Here is a 15,586-nt window from a genome sequence, read left to right on the forward strand (position 1 = left end):
TGTGGATCATGTACCAAACAGTTTTGCTATAAAATTCACAGTGATGATCCAAATAGTTGCAGGTTAAGCCAGAAAGTTAATGAATTTGACTGATTGAAAATAGCTCAATTACTAATGCTGCTGTTCTTAGGATATTACTCTACTTTTACAAAATTGGCAGATTTGGAACAATCTCACCTGTAGATCCAGAAAGGCATATGTTGAAAGAATAGTCTTGTGAGATAGGAGGAGGCTAATGCAGAAGCAGAAATAACGTAATTATGTAATTTTCATTCTATTTCAGAGCAAGCGTTTTACTAGCAGCTTATAAATAGGAGCTTAAAATCATGACTTGGTAGAACATTCCACTTTCTCTTTTTCATAAGTTAACATTCTTCTAGAGTCTGGTACCTGAAGGTAAAATCCAACTTTCTCCAAGTATTCATATTGTCACTTAGCATGTGCTAACAATTCATTGGGGAAGTATAGTTTCTTATAGCATTACAACCTGGGAAACAGTGGGAGGGTAATCCATAAAGAAAAATTCAAGATCTTAAATTAGGACAAAAGAAAATTGAATGACTATTTGGAGTTGGCTTTTCTCAAATTCCCTGGTCCTAAATATGGTATCTTTATTTTAAGAAAATGTCCAGTATGTGACTAGCCAAGACCAGAGTGACAAATATTTATTTTGACAAAATGTAGGGGAAGGATTGGAACGAAGTCAGTTAGCCTTCTGAATTGGGGGGTGGAGGTTTAAAAGTCAATCTTGAGCACCCTTCTTAATTTCAAATATGGAACTTCAATTTAATAGGGAAAATCATTAGAATGAAAATAATATGTTTTAACACTCATTTACTTTTAATTTTCATTAGAAAAAGTAGCTTAATATCTTAATAAATCATGTGTGAAAGAAGTTAAATTTAAAAGTGAATAATTGGTATTCTGAAAATGAGAAATAGGCAAGCCACAGGCTCTAAGAGATGTACTTTTCAGTAGTTATGTAAGAGCCGATTAATTCATAGAACTATTTTTGCCATCCTAATGTTAACGTTAGAACATCTTATGAAAGAGAGGTTAAAAGGATACATTTAATAACTTTGGAATCATGGCTGGTTATTTTTCGTGTTAGCTTTATCAAAAGGTCAATTTGAAAAGTTCTGCCATTGATAACACCGTGAATGAACTAGCCAAATACATTTTACACACAGTTTCAGCTAAAGGTGAAATCTATGTATCTTTGACTGAATGATTGGTCTGAACTCGGTGGAGCTAATAATTTCATTTTAGCTTCATCTTGGGCTTATTTTACTCTTGTGACATTTAATGAAATCTATAAATAAACTTTAAAAATTCTTATTTGACAATTATATACTTTGGGCTTTTAAACATATTTTCATTTAAGCCATGAAGTTATTGACACGGTTGCTTTGTGGAGTATGAGATTCTATCATCTGCCTAGCAGAGATTAACAAATGCAATCCATTGGTCAAACTAGTTCAATAAATTAGACTTAAGTAAAGTTTTACTGGTATATGCAACGGATTCTCTCTACCAAAGGAAAAAAATTGGAAATTTATGGGATTTCTACTTTAAAACTGATTCTGGGCTTTATTTCTCTCTTCATTTAAAAACTCTTTGATGTATTGTTCTTTTCACAGTACAAAAATCCATCATATCTTATGCATTGTTCCTTGAATAAAATACAACTCTTTATTATAGTCTAAAATACCCTGCATGACCTGGTTCCTAGCTACCTTCCTCACCTAGTCCCAAGCCATTCTCCTCCCTCTCTTTAGGCTTCAAACTGGCCTTAATTCAGTTTCTCAAACACAGCATGCCTACTTCTAATGATGAGTCTTGGCGTATCCTCTTCCTTCTATCCTGTTCTTTGCATGGCTAGCTCCTTTTCATTGTTTAAGTTAAAAGTCCTTCTCTTTCTTCCATAAAATCCTTGTTTATAAGTATGTATATTAGTATTTATCTGTTGATCTTCTGACAACTCCATTAGCTTAAAGTTTTGTGAGGGCAGAGACTGTATTTGATAATTCACCCTTTATTCACAGCAGTCAGCACATGCCTGATATGTAGTAGCTGCTCAATAATTACTAACCAATGAAGATACAACTGTAATGACTAGAAATAAATCTGAAATAGATTCCTTCAAATAACTGACAGATGTTGAAACTGGCATACATGCAAAGCAATGGATTTTGGGAGTTTGGGAAGAATATAAAAACTATAAGGCATGGTATGACATTCCCCAGGAAGGACCCCAAAGCACGATTATTTATTATTGGAATTTTTTGTCAGAATTATAATAATGGGTAAGAAAATATATAGGATCACAATTTGAATTCTTTAATTTGCCTGAAAAGTAGGGATTAGTACATACATTATGGAAACCTGACCACCATACCAGATAAAAATTGACTTTGAATAGTCTCAGTTCAAATCTTGGTTGAAAAATGTACAAGTCATTTTTAATTAGAATGGACTATCAGAGTAAGAAAGTAGAATGAATAATGTAATATTGTTACATGTTTAGCAATTGGTTAGTTAAAATCTATTTACTTGTTATAAATCAGGTTGTATCGATGACAATCAGTGTAGAAGAAAATTTAAGTGTAGGGTTAGGAGTGCAGGTAAGCATATACTTGTGAAATAAATTTTACTCAAAGCTAAAAGCTTCCTTGTTTTATCTTGTAGGCAAACTAGTGAAAATACTTTAGGCAAAGCTTGAAAAGATGCTGGAAGGCCAAGCAAAAATGCCAAGAATTGGGTTAATTGGCATAACATAAGGTGGCTGGGCACAGTTGGAGAAAGTGTCAGAGTAGGGAGAATCCCTACCAAGAAAGACGGTTTGTGCAATTAGCTCTCTGAACTTTAACCCTTCTAGAATAATTAATGAATAACAGAGGGGATCAAGACAAAGACACAAAGTGATATGGTGGGTGCAAGCAAGTAATACATCAAAGAATGCTGGTAATTGGCCCTGTGGCTTTCATTCTTTGCCCTATTTCTTTCAATTCATTGACTCAAAATAATGGGTTCAGGTTCATTATCAACAGGTTTTAGCTGTAAGAGCACAACATTACAACAAAGCTCGGACTGTGGCTGTGTTGATGACTAAGTAAGAAGTTTTAGTTGGTTGCCACTCTTTGGGGAGGGAAAGTAGCAGATTCCTTCTGAATCAATCAACAGTTTTTATACACATACTCAGAATTGTGAAAGCCAACCTTCCCCAAGTCTACAATGCTGGAATATGGTTGGTGCGGGCAGGTATGTATATTTCCTTTCAAATCATGTTTAAGACCATGGTAAGAGGTTTTATACTCCCTGTTATTTTAAATGAAGCTGAATTATTGACGCGACACTTCAATACACCAAGGTTTTGTTCTGCCAGGCATTTAACTGTAGATCATTTCTTATATTTTTGAATTGTATAGTTTGCAGAAGTTTGGATTCTCTTTGATTATTTACTTTGTGATTAAAATGGGAGATAAAGTAGAATGTTTCCTGAGAAATTTCTAAGACAAGTCTTCTACATTTTCCTAATTTAGTAAGCTGGTTTTGTTTTGCATGTGGATATGTTTTAATAACAATTTATAGTGTGCAAAATATGTGAATATTTTCAGATTTTTGGCTTATTCTTTAATTTTATATGGTTATTAGGTAGGGCAAAAATTTTAGTTTTGCACTTAGATACTTGAAAAATATCTTTCTTTACTGGTTACTCTAAAGTTTTTAGAAGTTATCATTGTGGTTATTAATTTCCACCATCATACAGTTACAGCTATTTTCAATTTTAGAAATTAGATACATTATGCAATTGTATATATTGAAGATTCTAAATTAATTAATGTATCTGTTTACCATTTAAGATTCCAAAATTTTTCACTTACTTAATATTATCTTTTTATCTCACAGCGTACCTACTACCTTTAATTATTTTTATTTAAAAAGTCTATACTTGTAGCTATTTATTAAACTATCTTTCTCAAAAGCAAACTACATATTTCTAAATAAGCCATTTATGTGTCACTGATGTTTTAATCAAATTTCCCTAAAGTTTTAGAAATAAATCTGAGTAAAATATTGAATATGAGTTTGATTAAGTTAGAGATCTGGTATTGTGATTTTCATCAAATAAAGTATCTATGAAAATGCATTGTGAATGAAATCAATGATGGAGAGGAGACTGACTAGAAAAATTTAAATAGAGCCTTCACGTGGTGATTCATATAAGTATCTCACAATGATGAAACCAGTACTAATTACGTAGGCTGCTTCCGCTGAGCATCTAATATTTGCCAACAAATAATTCATGACATCATAACTAATTCATATGAGCATATTGTTGGAAAATCATTATCATTCACTATACTAAATCCACAAATCAACAAATTTAGCTTTTGTATTTCCTGGTGAACCTTGTTTAACTTAGCATATTTCTTTTGTTTCAGATCATAATGGTATATCAAATTTTAAATAAAGAAAGTACTGAGTAGCTTTTAAAAACATGTTTCATGAGTAACAGCACTTTTTCATTTCGGTTAAATGGCTTAATACAAATATTGGCCAAATATTTACTGTAGTGAGTTAAATTTTTTTGAGTTAAAATTTTGGAGTTTTAAGAGTACTTGGAGATCATCTTTTGATATAACTTTAGTTTATTGAGATCATCTTAGTTCTAATACACTATGCTAAATCTGAGTGAAATAGTGAATTCGGGAGTGGGGTATTTGGAGGATTTTCCTCTCTTAATGTTTAACTCCCCACTCATCATGAAGCTGATGTGTATGTGTATATATTTATTACTTCTGTTATATTCTGTTTCAATAAATACTAACTAAACACCCCCATATATGACAACCATTGTAATAGATGGATAGGAAATCAAAAATGAATAAGAAGGCCATTATTAAACTATTAAGCTATTGGAGGAGACAGACATGTAAACAAATATTAACAATAAAGTAGCGTTCAATACCGTAATATAGATACGAATAAAATTCTTCCTAAGCAGAAGACAGGAGTTTCTAAATATGCCTTAGGGGACTCCTAGAGGGCTTCATAAAAGAGGTAGCATCTAAAAATTTATCAAATTTATAGTTTAAGTCATGAGAGTTGAGTAAAATTTAGGCAGGAAAAAGGGAAAGGGGGTGGTGGTGAAATATTACACAAAGTCTACCAAACATAAAGAACACACTATGTTCAAAAAGCAGCAGGTTAAATTGCTTGATAGATTACCTTGAGTTCAGATTACTTTTCTGGAAAGTTGCTGGGATATTAGGCTAATTCATTTTGTGGGGGTCAGGTTAAAAGTTACCCCATACCTATGCTAAAAAATCTGGCCTTAAGTCTGGGAGCTATGGAGGAAATTTGGGATCTATAAGAGTATGTTTTAGGGAGACAAGAAAGTAGGCAGAAAGTAGCTGGTTTGGAGAGAGTAGAGGCTGGTAGCTGACAGCAAGACCTGTTGGGAAGCTGCTGTAATTATTTAGGCAATAAACCATGACTGCCTCTACTGAGGCAGGGGCAGCGAGTATGGAGATGAATGAGACTGGTTTAAAGGAAAGGCTGCTGAGATAGGTTCCAAGGTAAAGAATTGGTGTAGTTCAAGGGAAACCCCCAAGATTTATATTTTTGATGTTTGGGGGCATTGTAGATATTATAATTCTTTGTTAGAAGTTAATAAGATGAAACAAATTTTGAACAGCTTCTTTGAAATATAATTCATATGCCATATTCACCCATTTAAAGTGTACAGTTCAATGGTTTTTAGTATTCACAGAGTTGTGCAATCACCATAATCACATTTTAGAACATTTTCATAACCCTCAAAAGAAACCATACCTGTTAGCAGTTACTCCTCATTCCCCTTGTGTCCATAGCGCTGGGCAAGCATTAATATGATTTCCATCTATTTTTGGTTATTCTTGTCTTTTCATATAAATGGAATAACACAATTTGTGGTCTTTTGTGACTGGCTTCTTTGACTCAGCATAAAGTTTTCAAGGTTCATTCATGTCATAGCATGTATCAGAATTTCATTCCTTTTGAATGGCAAATGATATTTCATTGTGTGGGCATGCCACACTTTATTCATCCATTCTTCAGTTGATGGGCATTTGGATTGTTTCTACTTTTGGGCTATTGCTAATAATGCTGCTATAACATCAGAGTATAGGATTATTTTGTGTGGGCATATGTTTTAATTTCACTTGGTTATATACCTAGGTGTGAAATTAATGGGTCACATGGTAACTCCAGATTTAAAATTTTGAAAAAACTGCCAAATTATTTTCCAAAGCGGTTGCACCATTTCTGTGAGAAATGGATGAAGGTTCTAATTTCTCCAACTCCTCACCAACACTTTTTATTTTCTGTCTTTTGGATTATAGACATCCTGGTACGTTTGAAGTGATATCTCATTGAGGTTTTGTTTCGCATTTCCTTAATGATTAACTTTTTATTTTTTAGGATCTTTTCATGTGCATGTTGGTTATTGTATATTTTCTTTAGAGGAATGACTATTCATATCCTTGCCCATTTTTATTTGGGTTATTTATCTTTTTATTATTGATTTGTAAGTGTTCGTTATACATTTCAGATACGAACATATTGTCAGATATGTGATTTGCAAATATTGTTTCCAATTACATGGGTTGTCTTTTCATTTTCTTGATGGTTTCCTTTTTTTTAATTGAGATTGTTCCCATACCATACAATTATCCAAAGACATAAAGTGTACAATCAATTGCCCATGGTACCATCATACAGCCATGCATCCATCACAACAATTATTTTTTTTTCAATTGTTAGAACATTTTCATTACTCCAGAAAGGAAATAAAGACAAAAAAAGGAAAATCAAATCCTCCCATAGCCCTGACCACCCCCTCTATTATTGATTCATAGTTTTAGTATAGTACATTTGTTACTGTTGATGAGAGAATGTTAAAATACTACGAACTGTGGTATATAATTTGCAATAGGTATATATTTTTTCCCTATATGCTGCTCTATTATTAACTTCTAGTTATAGTGACATACATTTGTTCTAGTTCATGAGAGAGATTTCTAATATTTGTACAGACATTGTCCACCACTAGATTCACTGTTTCATACATTCCCATCTTTTAACCTCCAACTTTCCTTCTGGTGACATACATTACTCTGGGCTTTCCCTTTCCACTACATTCACAGACCATTCAGCACTGTTAGTTATTCTCACAACATGCTACCATCACCTCTGTCCATTTCCAAATGTTTATGTTCACCCTAGTTGAACATTCTTCTCATAATAAGCAACCGCTCCCCATTCTTTAGCCTTGTTCTATATCCTGGTAACTTATATTTCATGTCTATGAGTTTACATATTATAATTAGTTCATATCAGTAAGACCCTGCAATATTTGTCCTTATGTGTCTGTCTTACTTCACTCAATATAGTGCACTCAAGGTTTCATCATCAACCCATTATTTTTTTAAGATGGTTTTGTTCACACACCATACTTTCCATCCTAAGTAAACAATCGGTTCCCTATATAGTCACATATTTATGTATTTACCATCACCACTATCTAAATAAGGACACCTCCATTTCTTCCACAAAGAAGGAGGAAGAGTCAAAGAAGGTAGAAAGACAAAAGAAGAAGAAAAAAGAAAGAAAAAAAACATGACAGGTACAAAGCAAGAAAAGGAAAGATAGCATTAAACTAAAGTAGAATAGAGTCAGACAACATCACCAATGCCAAGAGTCCCATACCCTGCCCTTATGCCTCCCCTCCCATATGCATTTAGCTTTGGTAAATTGCCTTTGTTACATTAATGGAAGCGTAATACAATGTTTCTGCTAATTATAGTCTCTAGTTTGCATTGATTGTATTTTTCCCCCAATCCCACCCTATTTTTAACACCTTGCAATGCTGACACTCATTTGTTCTCCCTCATGTAAAAACATATTTGTACTTTTTATCACAATTGTTAAGCACTGTAGATTTCACTGAGTTATACAGTCCCAGTCTTTACCTTTCCTCTTTCCTTCTAGTGTCCCACCTGGTCCTAAGCTTCCTCTTTCAACCATACTCACAGTCATCTTTGTTCAGTGTACTTACATTGCTATGCTACTATCTCCCAAAATTGTGTTCCAAACCTCTCACTCCTGTCATTTCCTTTCTGTCTGTAGTGATAACTGTTTCCTATAGAGAGAATATTTTAAGCTCTCCCTCATATTTGAAGGACAGTTTTGCCAGATATAGAATTCTTGTTTGATGGTTTTTTTCTTTCAGTTTTTCTCTTTCTTGCCTTCATGGTTTCTATGGAGAAATCTGCACATAGTCTTATCCAGCTTCCAGCTTCCTTTGTATGTGATGGATCACTTTTCTCTTGCTGCTTTCAGTATTCTCTCTTTATCTTTGATGTTTGATAATCTGATTATTAAGTGTCTTGGCATAGGCCTATTCAGATCTATTCTGTTTAAGGTATGCTGTGCTTCTTGGATCTGTAATTTTATGTTTTTCATAAGAGATGGGAAATTTTCATTGATTATTTCCTCTGTTATATTGCTTCTGCCCCTTTTCCCTTTTCTTCTCCTTCTGGGACACCATGACACGTACATTCCTGAGTTTCCTGTAGTCATTCAATTCCTGGAGATGTTGCTCCTCTTTTTCCATTCTTTTCTCTATCTGTTCTTTTGTGTGTAGGCTTTCAGGTTTCTTGTTCTCCAGTTCCTGAGAGTTTTCTTCTGCCTCTTGGGATCTGCTGTTGTATGTCTCCATTGTGTCTTTCATTTCTTGTGTTGTGCCTTTCATTTCCACAGATTCTGCCAGTTGTTTTTTGTTTCAATTTCTACCTTATGTACACCCAGTGTTTTCATTATACGCTTCATCTCTTTTGCCATATCTTCCCCAAACTTTTTGAATTGATTTAGCATTAGTTGTTTCAATTCCTGTATCTTAGTTGAAGTGTAAATTTGTTCCTTTGACTGAGCCATAACTTCATTTTTCTTAATGTAGGTTGTAGTTTTCTGTTATCTAGGCTTCTGGTTTCCTTGGTTATCCCAATCAGGTTTTCCCAAACCAGAACTGTTTCAGGTCTCAGAAGGAGGCAATAGTACCAGGTTTCCCTGAGGGTGTGTCTTAGAAGATTGATGTACCCTGTGAGGCCTCAAGCCACTGTGCTTTTCTGCCCAGCAGGTGGTGTCTGTCAGCTTGTAGTTCCAGACTAGTGTAAAGAGGTGTGGCCCATGGCTGTTTTCCCCCAGGTTCTGGGGTCTGGTTCTGAATAGAAGGTGGGTAGTAGAGCTTGGTACCACCTCTTTCCTCTTAGGGAAGATATACCCCCTAGAGAGATATAATTTTCCTTTGGGTAGTCTCTCTGACTCTGTTATCTCCACCCTTGTCTGAATCAGAGTGCTGGGAACTGAAAATGGCTGAGGCTTTCTCCACTGAGCTGAAAAAGGAACAGAAAGTCCCCCTTCAGGGCCAGTCCACAGCCACCCGCAGTTTCACCTGTCGGCCAGAGATAGCACCTGGTCCTCTGGGCTCCCCCTCCCTCCCAGAGAGGTCCTCCAGCTCTCTAAGGTCAATCATCACCAAAAACCTCTGTCTGCTTGTTCAGGATTCATAGCTTGTATTGAGCAGTCAACATTTGTTAATTAAAACCTCAGGTGGAGCTGGGCTTACATATATTTGCTTGTTCAGAGAGTGCTGCTCTCTATCACAGCGAGGCTTTGCAGTTTTGGCTGCCGTGGAAGGAGGGGACTCTCAGCTTGGGCCTGCAGTTTTTACTTACAGATTTTGTGCTGTGATCGTGGGCATTCCTCCCAGTCTACATTAGTGTATGATGTGTGGACAGTCACGTTTGTCCCACAGCAGTTATTCCAGGTTATTTACTAGTTGTTCCTTGCTGTTTATTTGTTGCTCCAGGGGGACTAACTAGCTTCCACTCCTCTCTATGCTGCCATCTTCTTGATGGTTTCATTTTGAAGCACAAGCATTTTTAATTTAAAGTGTGACATCTATTTTTTTTCTTCTGTTGCTTGTGTCTTTTCTAGGAAATCATTCCATTTCTTTTAACCCCAGGTCATGAAGACTTACTCCCATGTTTTCTTCTAAGAACTGTATAGTTTTAACTTTTACATTTAGGTCTGTGATCCATTTTGAGTTAATTTTTGTGTTTGGCATGAGGAAGGGATATAGCTTAATACTTTTGCGTGGATATCCAATAGTTTTATCACCGTTTGTCAAAAAGACTATTCCTTTCCCATTTTATTGTCTGGATCCTCTTTTTGAACATCAATTAGCTGTAAATGGAAAGGTTTATTTCTGGACTCAATTCTATTCCACCGATTTCTACACCTATCTTTTGGCCTGTACCATACTGTCTTGATGACTAAAATCACGAAATGTCAGTCTTCCAACTTTGTTCTATATGTTCTTATCGAAGAATATTTTATCTATTCTGGGCCAAATATTTCCATATTAATTTTATGATTAGCTTGTCAGTTTCTGCAAATGGCCTGGTGGGATTTTGATAGCAATTTCATTGAATCTGTAGATCAATTTGGAGAGTATTGTCATCACAACAGAATTAAATATTCCTATCCATAAACATGGGATGTCTCTCCAATTATTTAAATATTTACTTTCTTTCTACATTGTTTTATAGTTTTGGGATGCAAGTTGTGCACTTCTTTTGTTAAACTTATTCCTCAGTATTTATTCTTTTTGGTGCTGTTGTAAATGCAATTGTTTTCCTAATTACATTTTTGATTGCTCATTCCTGGTTTATAGAAAGACAAGTAATTTTGTTTTTGTTTTTTATTGATCTTGTATCCTGCAACCTTGCTGAACTTGTTTATTTGTTCTAAACATTTTTCTAGTGGATTCCTTAGGATTTTCTATATGTGAGAGCATGTCATCTGTAAATAGAGATCATTTTACTTCTGCCTTTCCAATCTGGATGCCTTCTCTTTCTTTTTCTTGCCTAATTTCCTTGGCTAGACTCTCCAACACAAAGTTGAGAAGTGTCAACAGCAAACATCCTTAACTTGTTCCTGGTGTTAGACAGAAAGCATCCAGTCTTTCACCACTAGGTATGACCTTAGCTATGTTGTTTTCATAGATCCCTTTTTTCAAGTTGAGGAAGTCCCCTTGTATTTCTAGTTTGTTAAGTGTTTTTATACTGAAAGGGTGTTGGATTTTGTCAAATGTTTTTTCCTCTTTCTAATGAGATAATCATGGGTCTTTTGATGTGAAAGGATTAAAATTTTTTTACATTTAACAGTCCAGGGATACACATCAATATAACACTATAAGTCTACTTAAGCATTTTGTAGCATATTCTCATTTTTAGTAGTATATATCTTCAAGAAAAATGGTTGGGCCTAATAACAGAAGCCAGATATAAGTATTCCATACTTCAGCATATCTTACTGAATGTACATTTGGTATAAGATTTTAAGTATATTATTTTTGTCTACAAAATAAAAATTAAAATTAACTTATAAACACACACAACTGTGCAGCTACAACTATACTTTCATGAATTTTCAATAAAAAGAGTATAGTGGTTCATCTTTGGGAAAGGAATGATGAATAAATTTGATTCTTATAGTTGCAGATGTATTTTTGCTATGGGAAATACACATTTTATAGTTTAATATTATATATTGTACTTAAAATGGTGGCATATATAATATAACTGAAAATGGATTTCTGCTTTGATATGTGGTATTTAAACTTGTGAATACATAAGTAACTATCACAGGACTGTGAGACATTCTAATGAAAGCAGATGATTAGATCAGAACAGGATGTTATTAGTATTGATAAGAGAATTATTTAAAATAAGATTTGTGCATTATGTGGCAACTTCAGAATTTCTCTCAATGTACTTACATAAATAAATGCAGTAAAGGTTATAAACAGACCAAAGAAATATCTTCATATCTATTCAAGTACAATTTTAAGGAAAGGAAGGAAGGACATATTTCAAATTAATAGTTAACCTTAAAACAGGAAATAACTTCTTTAAAATACCTTTGATTATATTATGGTAAAATCTCAGTTCAAGATAAATATTTCTGTATTGCTACATACCTGAGTTGCCCTTAAAACACCTAATACCTTGATCCATATTCACTTTCTTTTTTTTTAAACTTTATTCTGCCTGCTGTGATGAAAGAGTCATCTTATCTTGTATTAATTTCATTTGATATATAGAATATCATTATGTCAAAGCTGTTGCATAAGCTTAAGTTTCAGAGAATCTTTAAACTTTAATGCTTAAAAATTTTTGTGTATTCAGTATTTTATTTCATTGAAGTGCTCATTGACCATCATCTAAATATAGTAAAAATGTTAACTTGGTTGTGAAAATATTCTATTTAAAAATTCCTTTTCTTATGCAATAATCAAATTAAGTAGCTTAAAATACACATGTTGCATGCATTTTGTCATTTGAAACTTCACCTTTTTTCCTTTAATCATTCTGCATGGAGAGTACAAACCACATTCATGGCTTATATTTTAGTGGAATATTTTAAGTTAATTGCATTGTGCATTACATTTGTGGATAGTAACATTGTTAAATTTGATTTTAATTACATGATAAAGATATCTAAGAGTGTTTGATAATTTGGTTATAGAAGAACCTTATTACTTTAAAATTTGTCACTGAAATGTCAATTGAGATCTAATAGACAATGATGTTTATTGTGATATATATTAAAAGATGATGTTTCTGAGCCACTGTCAAAAAAAAAAAGTATCTCAAATTGTGTTTCTTTTTGTTTTGCATACATTTATATTTATGTTTTTCTTCAGGTTTATCTCCTGGCCCCTTGATACTCTTTCTCATAACATAGAACTAGATTCTTAAACATCAAAATACTAAATTACTGAAATCTATAATTTTCTATTAAGTGAACTGAAAGAATGTATTAGTTCAATATTTGTTCATAAGTATTAAATTTATAAATAATCTTATTTTCCATATAAATAAATACTATGCATTTCTATACAAATAAACAAACTGATCAATTTGTTTGCCTTAGAAATTAATTTGACCTTTTGCTTTGGAAAGTGGCACAAGAGGTAATAAATAAATATGTTTCATACTTTAATACAAAAAAGAAAATTGAATTATATAGGTTTAATTATGAATGAACAAGGCTGAATTTCTTTAGCAAATTTGAAAATGGTTGGAAATATATAAACACATATATACATAAATACCTTATATTGTTTAATGTGGTTTTATATATGTATTAATATTTACATACATAAATACCTTATATTGTTTAATGTGGTTTTATATATGCATTAATATTTACGTATGTATTTATATATTTGTATATGAATGTATATGTATTTTTACTTTTATTTTTAATGAACTTTTTAATATTTTTATATATACTTATATATATATATATTTATATTGTTTTAAAAGAAGCAGATCTGAGGAAATCAGAATATATCACACCAGAGGCTCAAATGGTTTAATATCTTGATAGATTAAAATTGTCTTAGACCAGTAATTTAGGTGAATCTTTAAAACTATTTTAAAATTGATTATTAGAAAAGTTTATTAACTGTGGCTGGCAGAAAGACTACTTGGGTATCTGTTGTAATTTTTCAGACAAGAAAATATGAGCCCATTACCTAAATCAAGAGAAGGAAAAGGTGGAAAGATTTTTAAACTATTGATTAATATGTTATTGGTTTATTAGATTAACCATTAATTACAACTTCTTAAGAAGGAAGCAGCGCACACTAAAAACTATATGAATAAATTATGTCAATCTAAAAATTTAGTTATGAATTATAACAACTAATATTTTATTGATCAATAATGTTCTCCCAAACTGGAGTTAAGGTTTTAGAGGCATTTAAGAGAACATAGTCTTTGAACCTTTCATTTTCACTATTTTTATCATCAACACGAAGAGGGCATATGTATCCAATATGTGCATAGGATTATTCAAGCTCTTAATTTCTTATTGAGTCAATTCTGCTGAGACATATTTTTATAGGAATGCATAAATTTTGTTTTTAAAATTGTTAACATATGGTTAATAATATTCTCTTATTATTTTTTTAGTCTCTTTTGTTATCTGTAGTATGCTTGCTTATATCTTCTCTCTCTCTGTCAGAATTTTGTCTATTTTTTTAGTTTTTTTTTCCTCCAAAGAATCAACTTAGTTTTGTTGACTTTCTCTAGAGAAAAAGTCCTTTGGTTTCTTTTTCATTGACAATGCAAAAATACTTACTTTTTCTAGGTATGAGATCTCAGCATTTTGGAATGCCAGCCAAGAAGCAAAGTATAGAGAAATCTGAAATTTACGCTAAACAAACGCAAAAGAATTATATTTTTCTATTATTTCTTATTTTATTAAAATTGTATTCTTATTTCTATTATTTCAATGTGTTTAAGTTCAATAAAATCTATTCTTAGAAATAGTCTTGAAAAATATATATGTTTTTGTAGAATAAGAGGAAAATCTTTTTAAAATTGCCTTATATAAATTAGAGAATCAGATGTATTTAAAATGCTTTCTGATGTTGCTTTTTGGCTTTGGGATGTATTTTTTACCTTTTACTTTTATATATATTTTAAATTTACTATTAATATTTTTGAAAGCAAAGTGTTTTTTTTTTCTGGTAGTGTTAAATAATCACTAAAATTTTAACTCTAGTGTACAAACAAATATTTCTCCCACTTTGATAATTACTACAATACTCTCCAGTTAAATTATTCAGAGAATTATTTTTCCTAAACTGCATTATATGTAATATAGAACATTTTAGTGTCAGAACATAGCTTAATAATTTCTTAGATATAGATGTATCTTTTCCTATTTACTTCTACACCCACAACTTACCTCCCCATCCTTGTAGGTTTTTAGATTCAGATTCTATGAATGCTTGTTTTTTTCGGGTATGTATAAAAAGATACTTAATGAAACTATTCCTAGACTTAGCAACATGAGGTAGTTATTTAATGAGGTTCAGTGAGACCAGGCCTGGGCTTCTAGGAAGAAAAGCAATCATCCTGTGATACAATTTAAAGGTGGTTGGGACCTCAAGTCCCTCTCTCCCATCCACTTCCCCCTCCAGAAAAAAAAAAAAAATTACTTCCATATTGCTTAAAATCCTCATTTCATTTTGCCATAATGCCTGGAATTCCAGTAAACATTTCTTTAGAGATACTAAGTTTTACCTTTCAAAACAAATAAAAAATTACTCAAGTGATGGATATTTATACAGATTTATTCCTTTATAAGTATCTTAGATAAATTGGAGAGATGCAGTAGGACTTTTGAGAGGAGAAAACAGTGAGAATATTTTTAGGGAAGGACAGGTGTAGGTGGCATCCTGCACGTTCGGTGAGTAATGAGATGAGAGCGGCCCTCATTCTTCCCCTCCTCTTTCAGGTAACTCAATTTACAGAAAGAGCAGTTTAAAAGCACTTCATGCTGCAGGCTGGTGGTCAGAGACATTAGAAAGTGGCAGAGGAGCGTGGAATGAGAAGTCTGAGAAAAAGGTTGAATGCGCTGTCCGTTTAGACTAAGAATGGGCTAAGAGGTTTGGAGTAAT

General features: G+C 32.8%; 1 protein-coding gene across 4 annotated transcripts in view; it reads left to right on the forward strand.

Annotated features, from left to right (window-relative positions):
- Positions 1 to 15,586, forward strand: part of TFEC (transcription factor EC) — a 149,408-nt gene that overhangs the window by 31,222 nt on the left and 102,600 nt on the right. The gene's annotated exons all lie outside the window — the stretch shown is intronic.

Source organism: Choloepus didactylus, chromosome 5, assembly GCF_015220235.1.
Source record: "Choloepus didactylus isolate mChoDid1 chromosome 5, mChoDid1.pri, whole genome shotgun sequence".
NCBI lineage: Eukaryota > Metazoa > Chordata > Mammalia > Pilosa > Megalonychidae > Choloepus > Choloepus didactylus.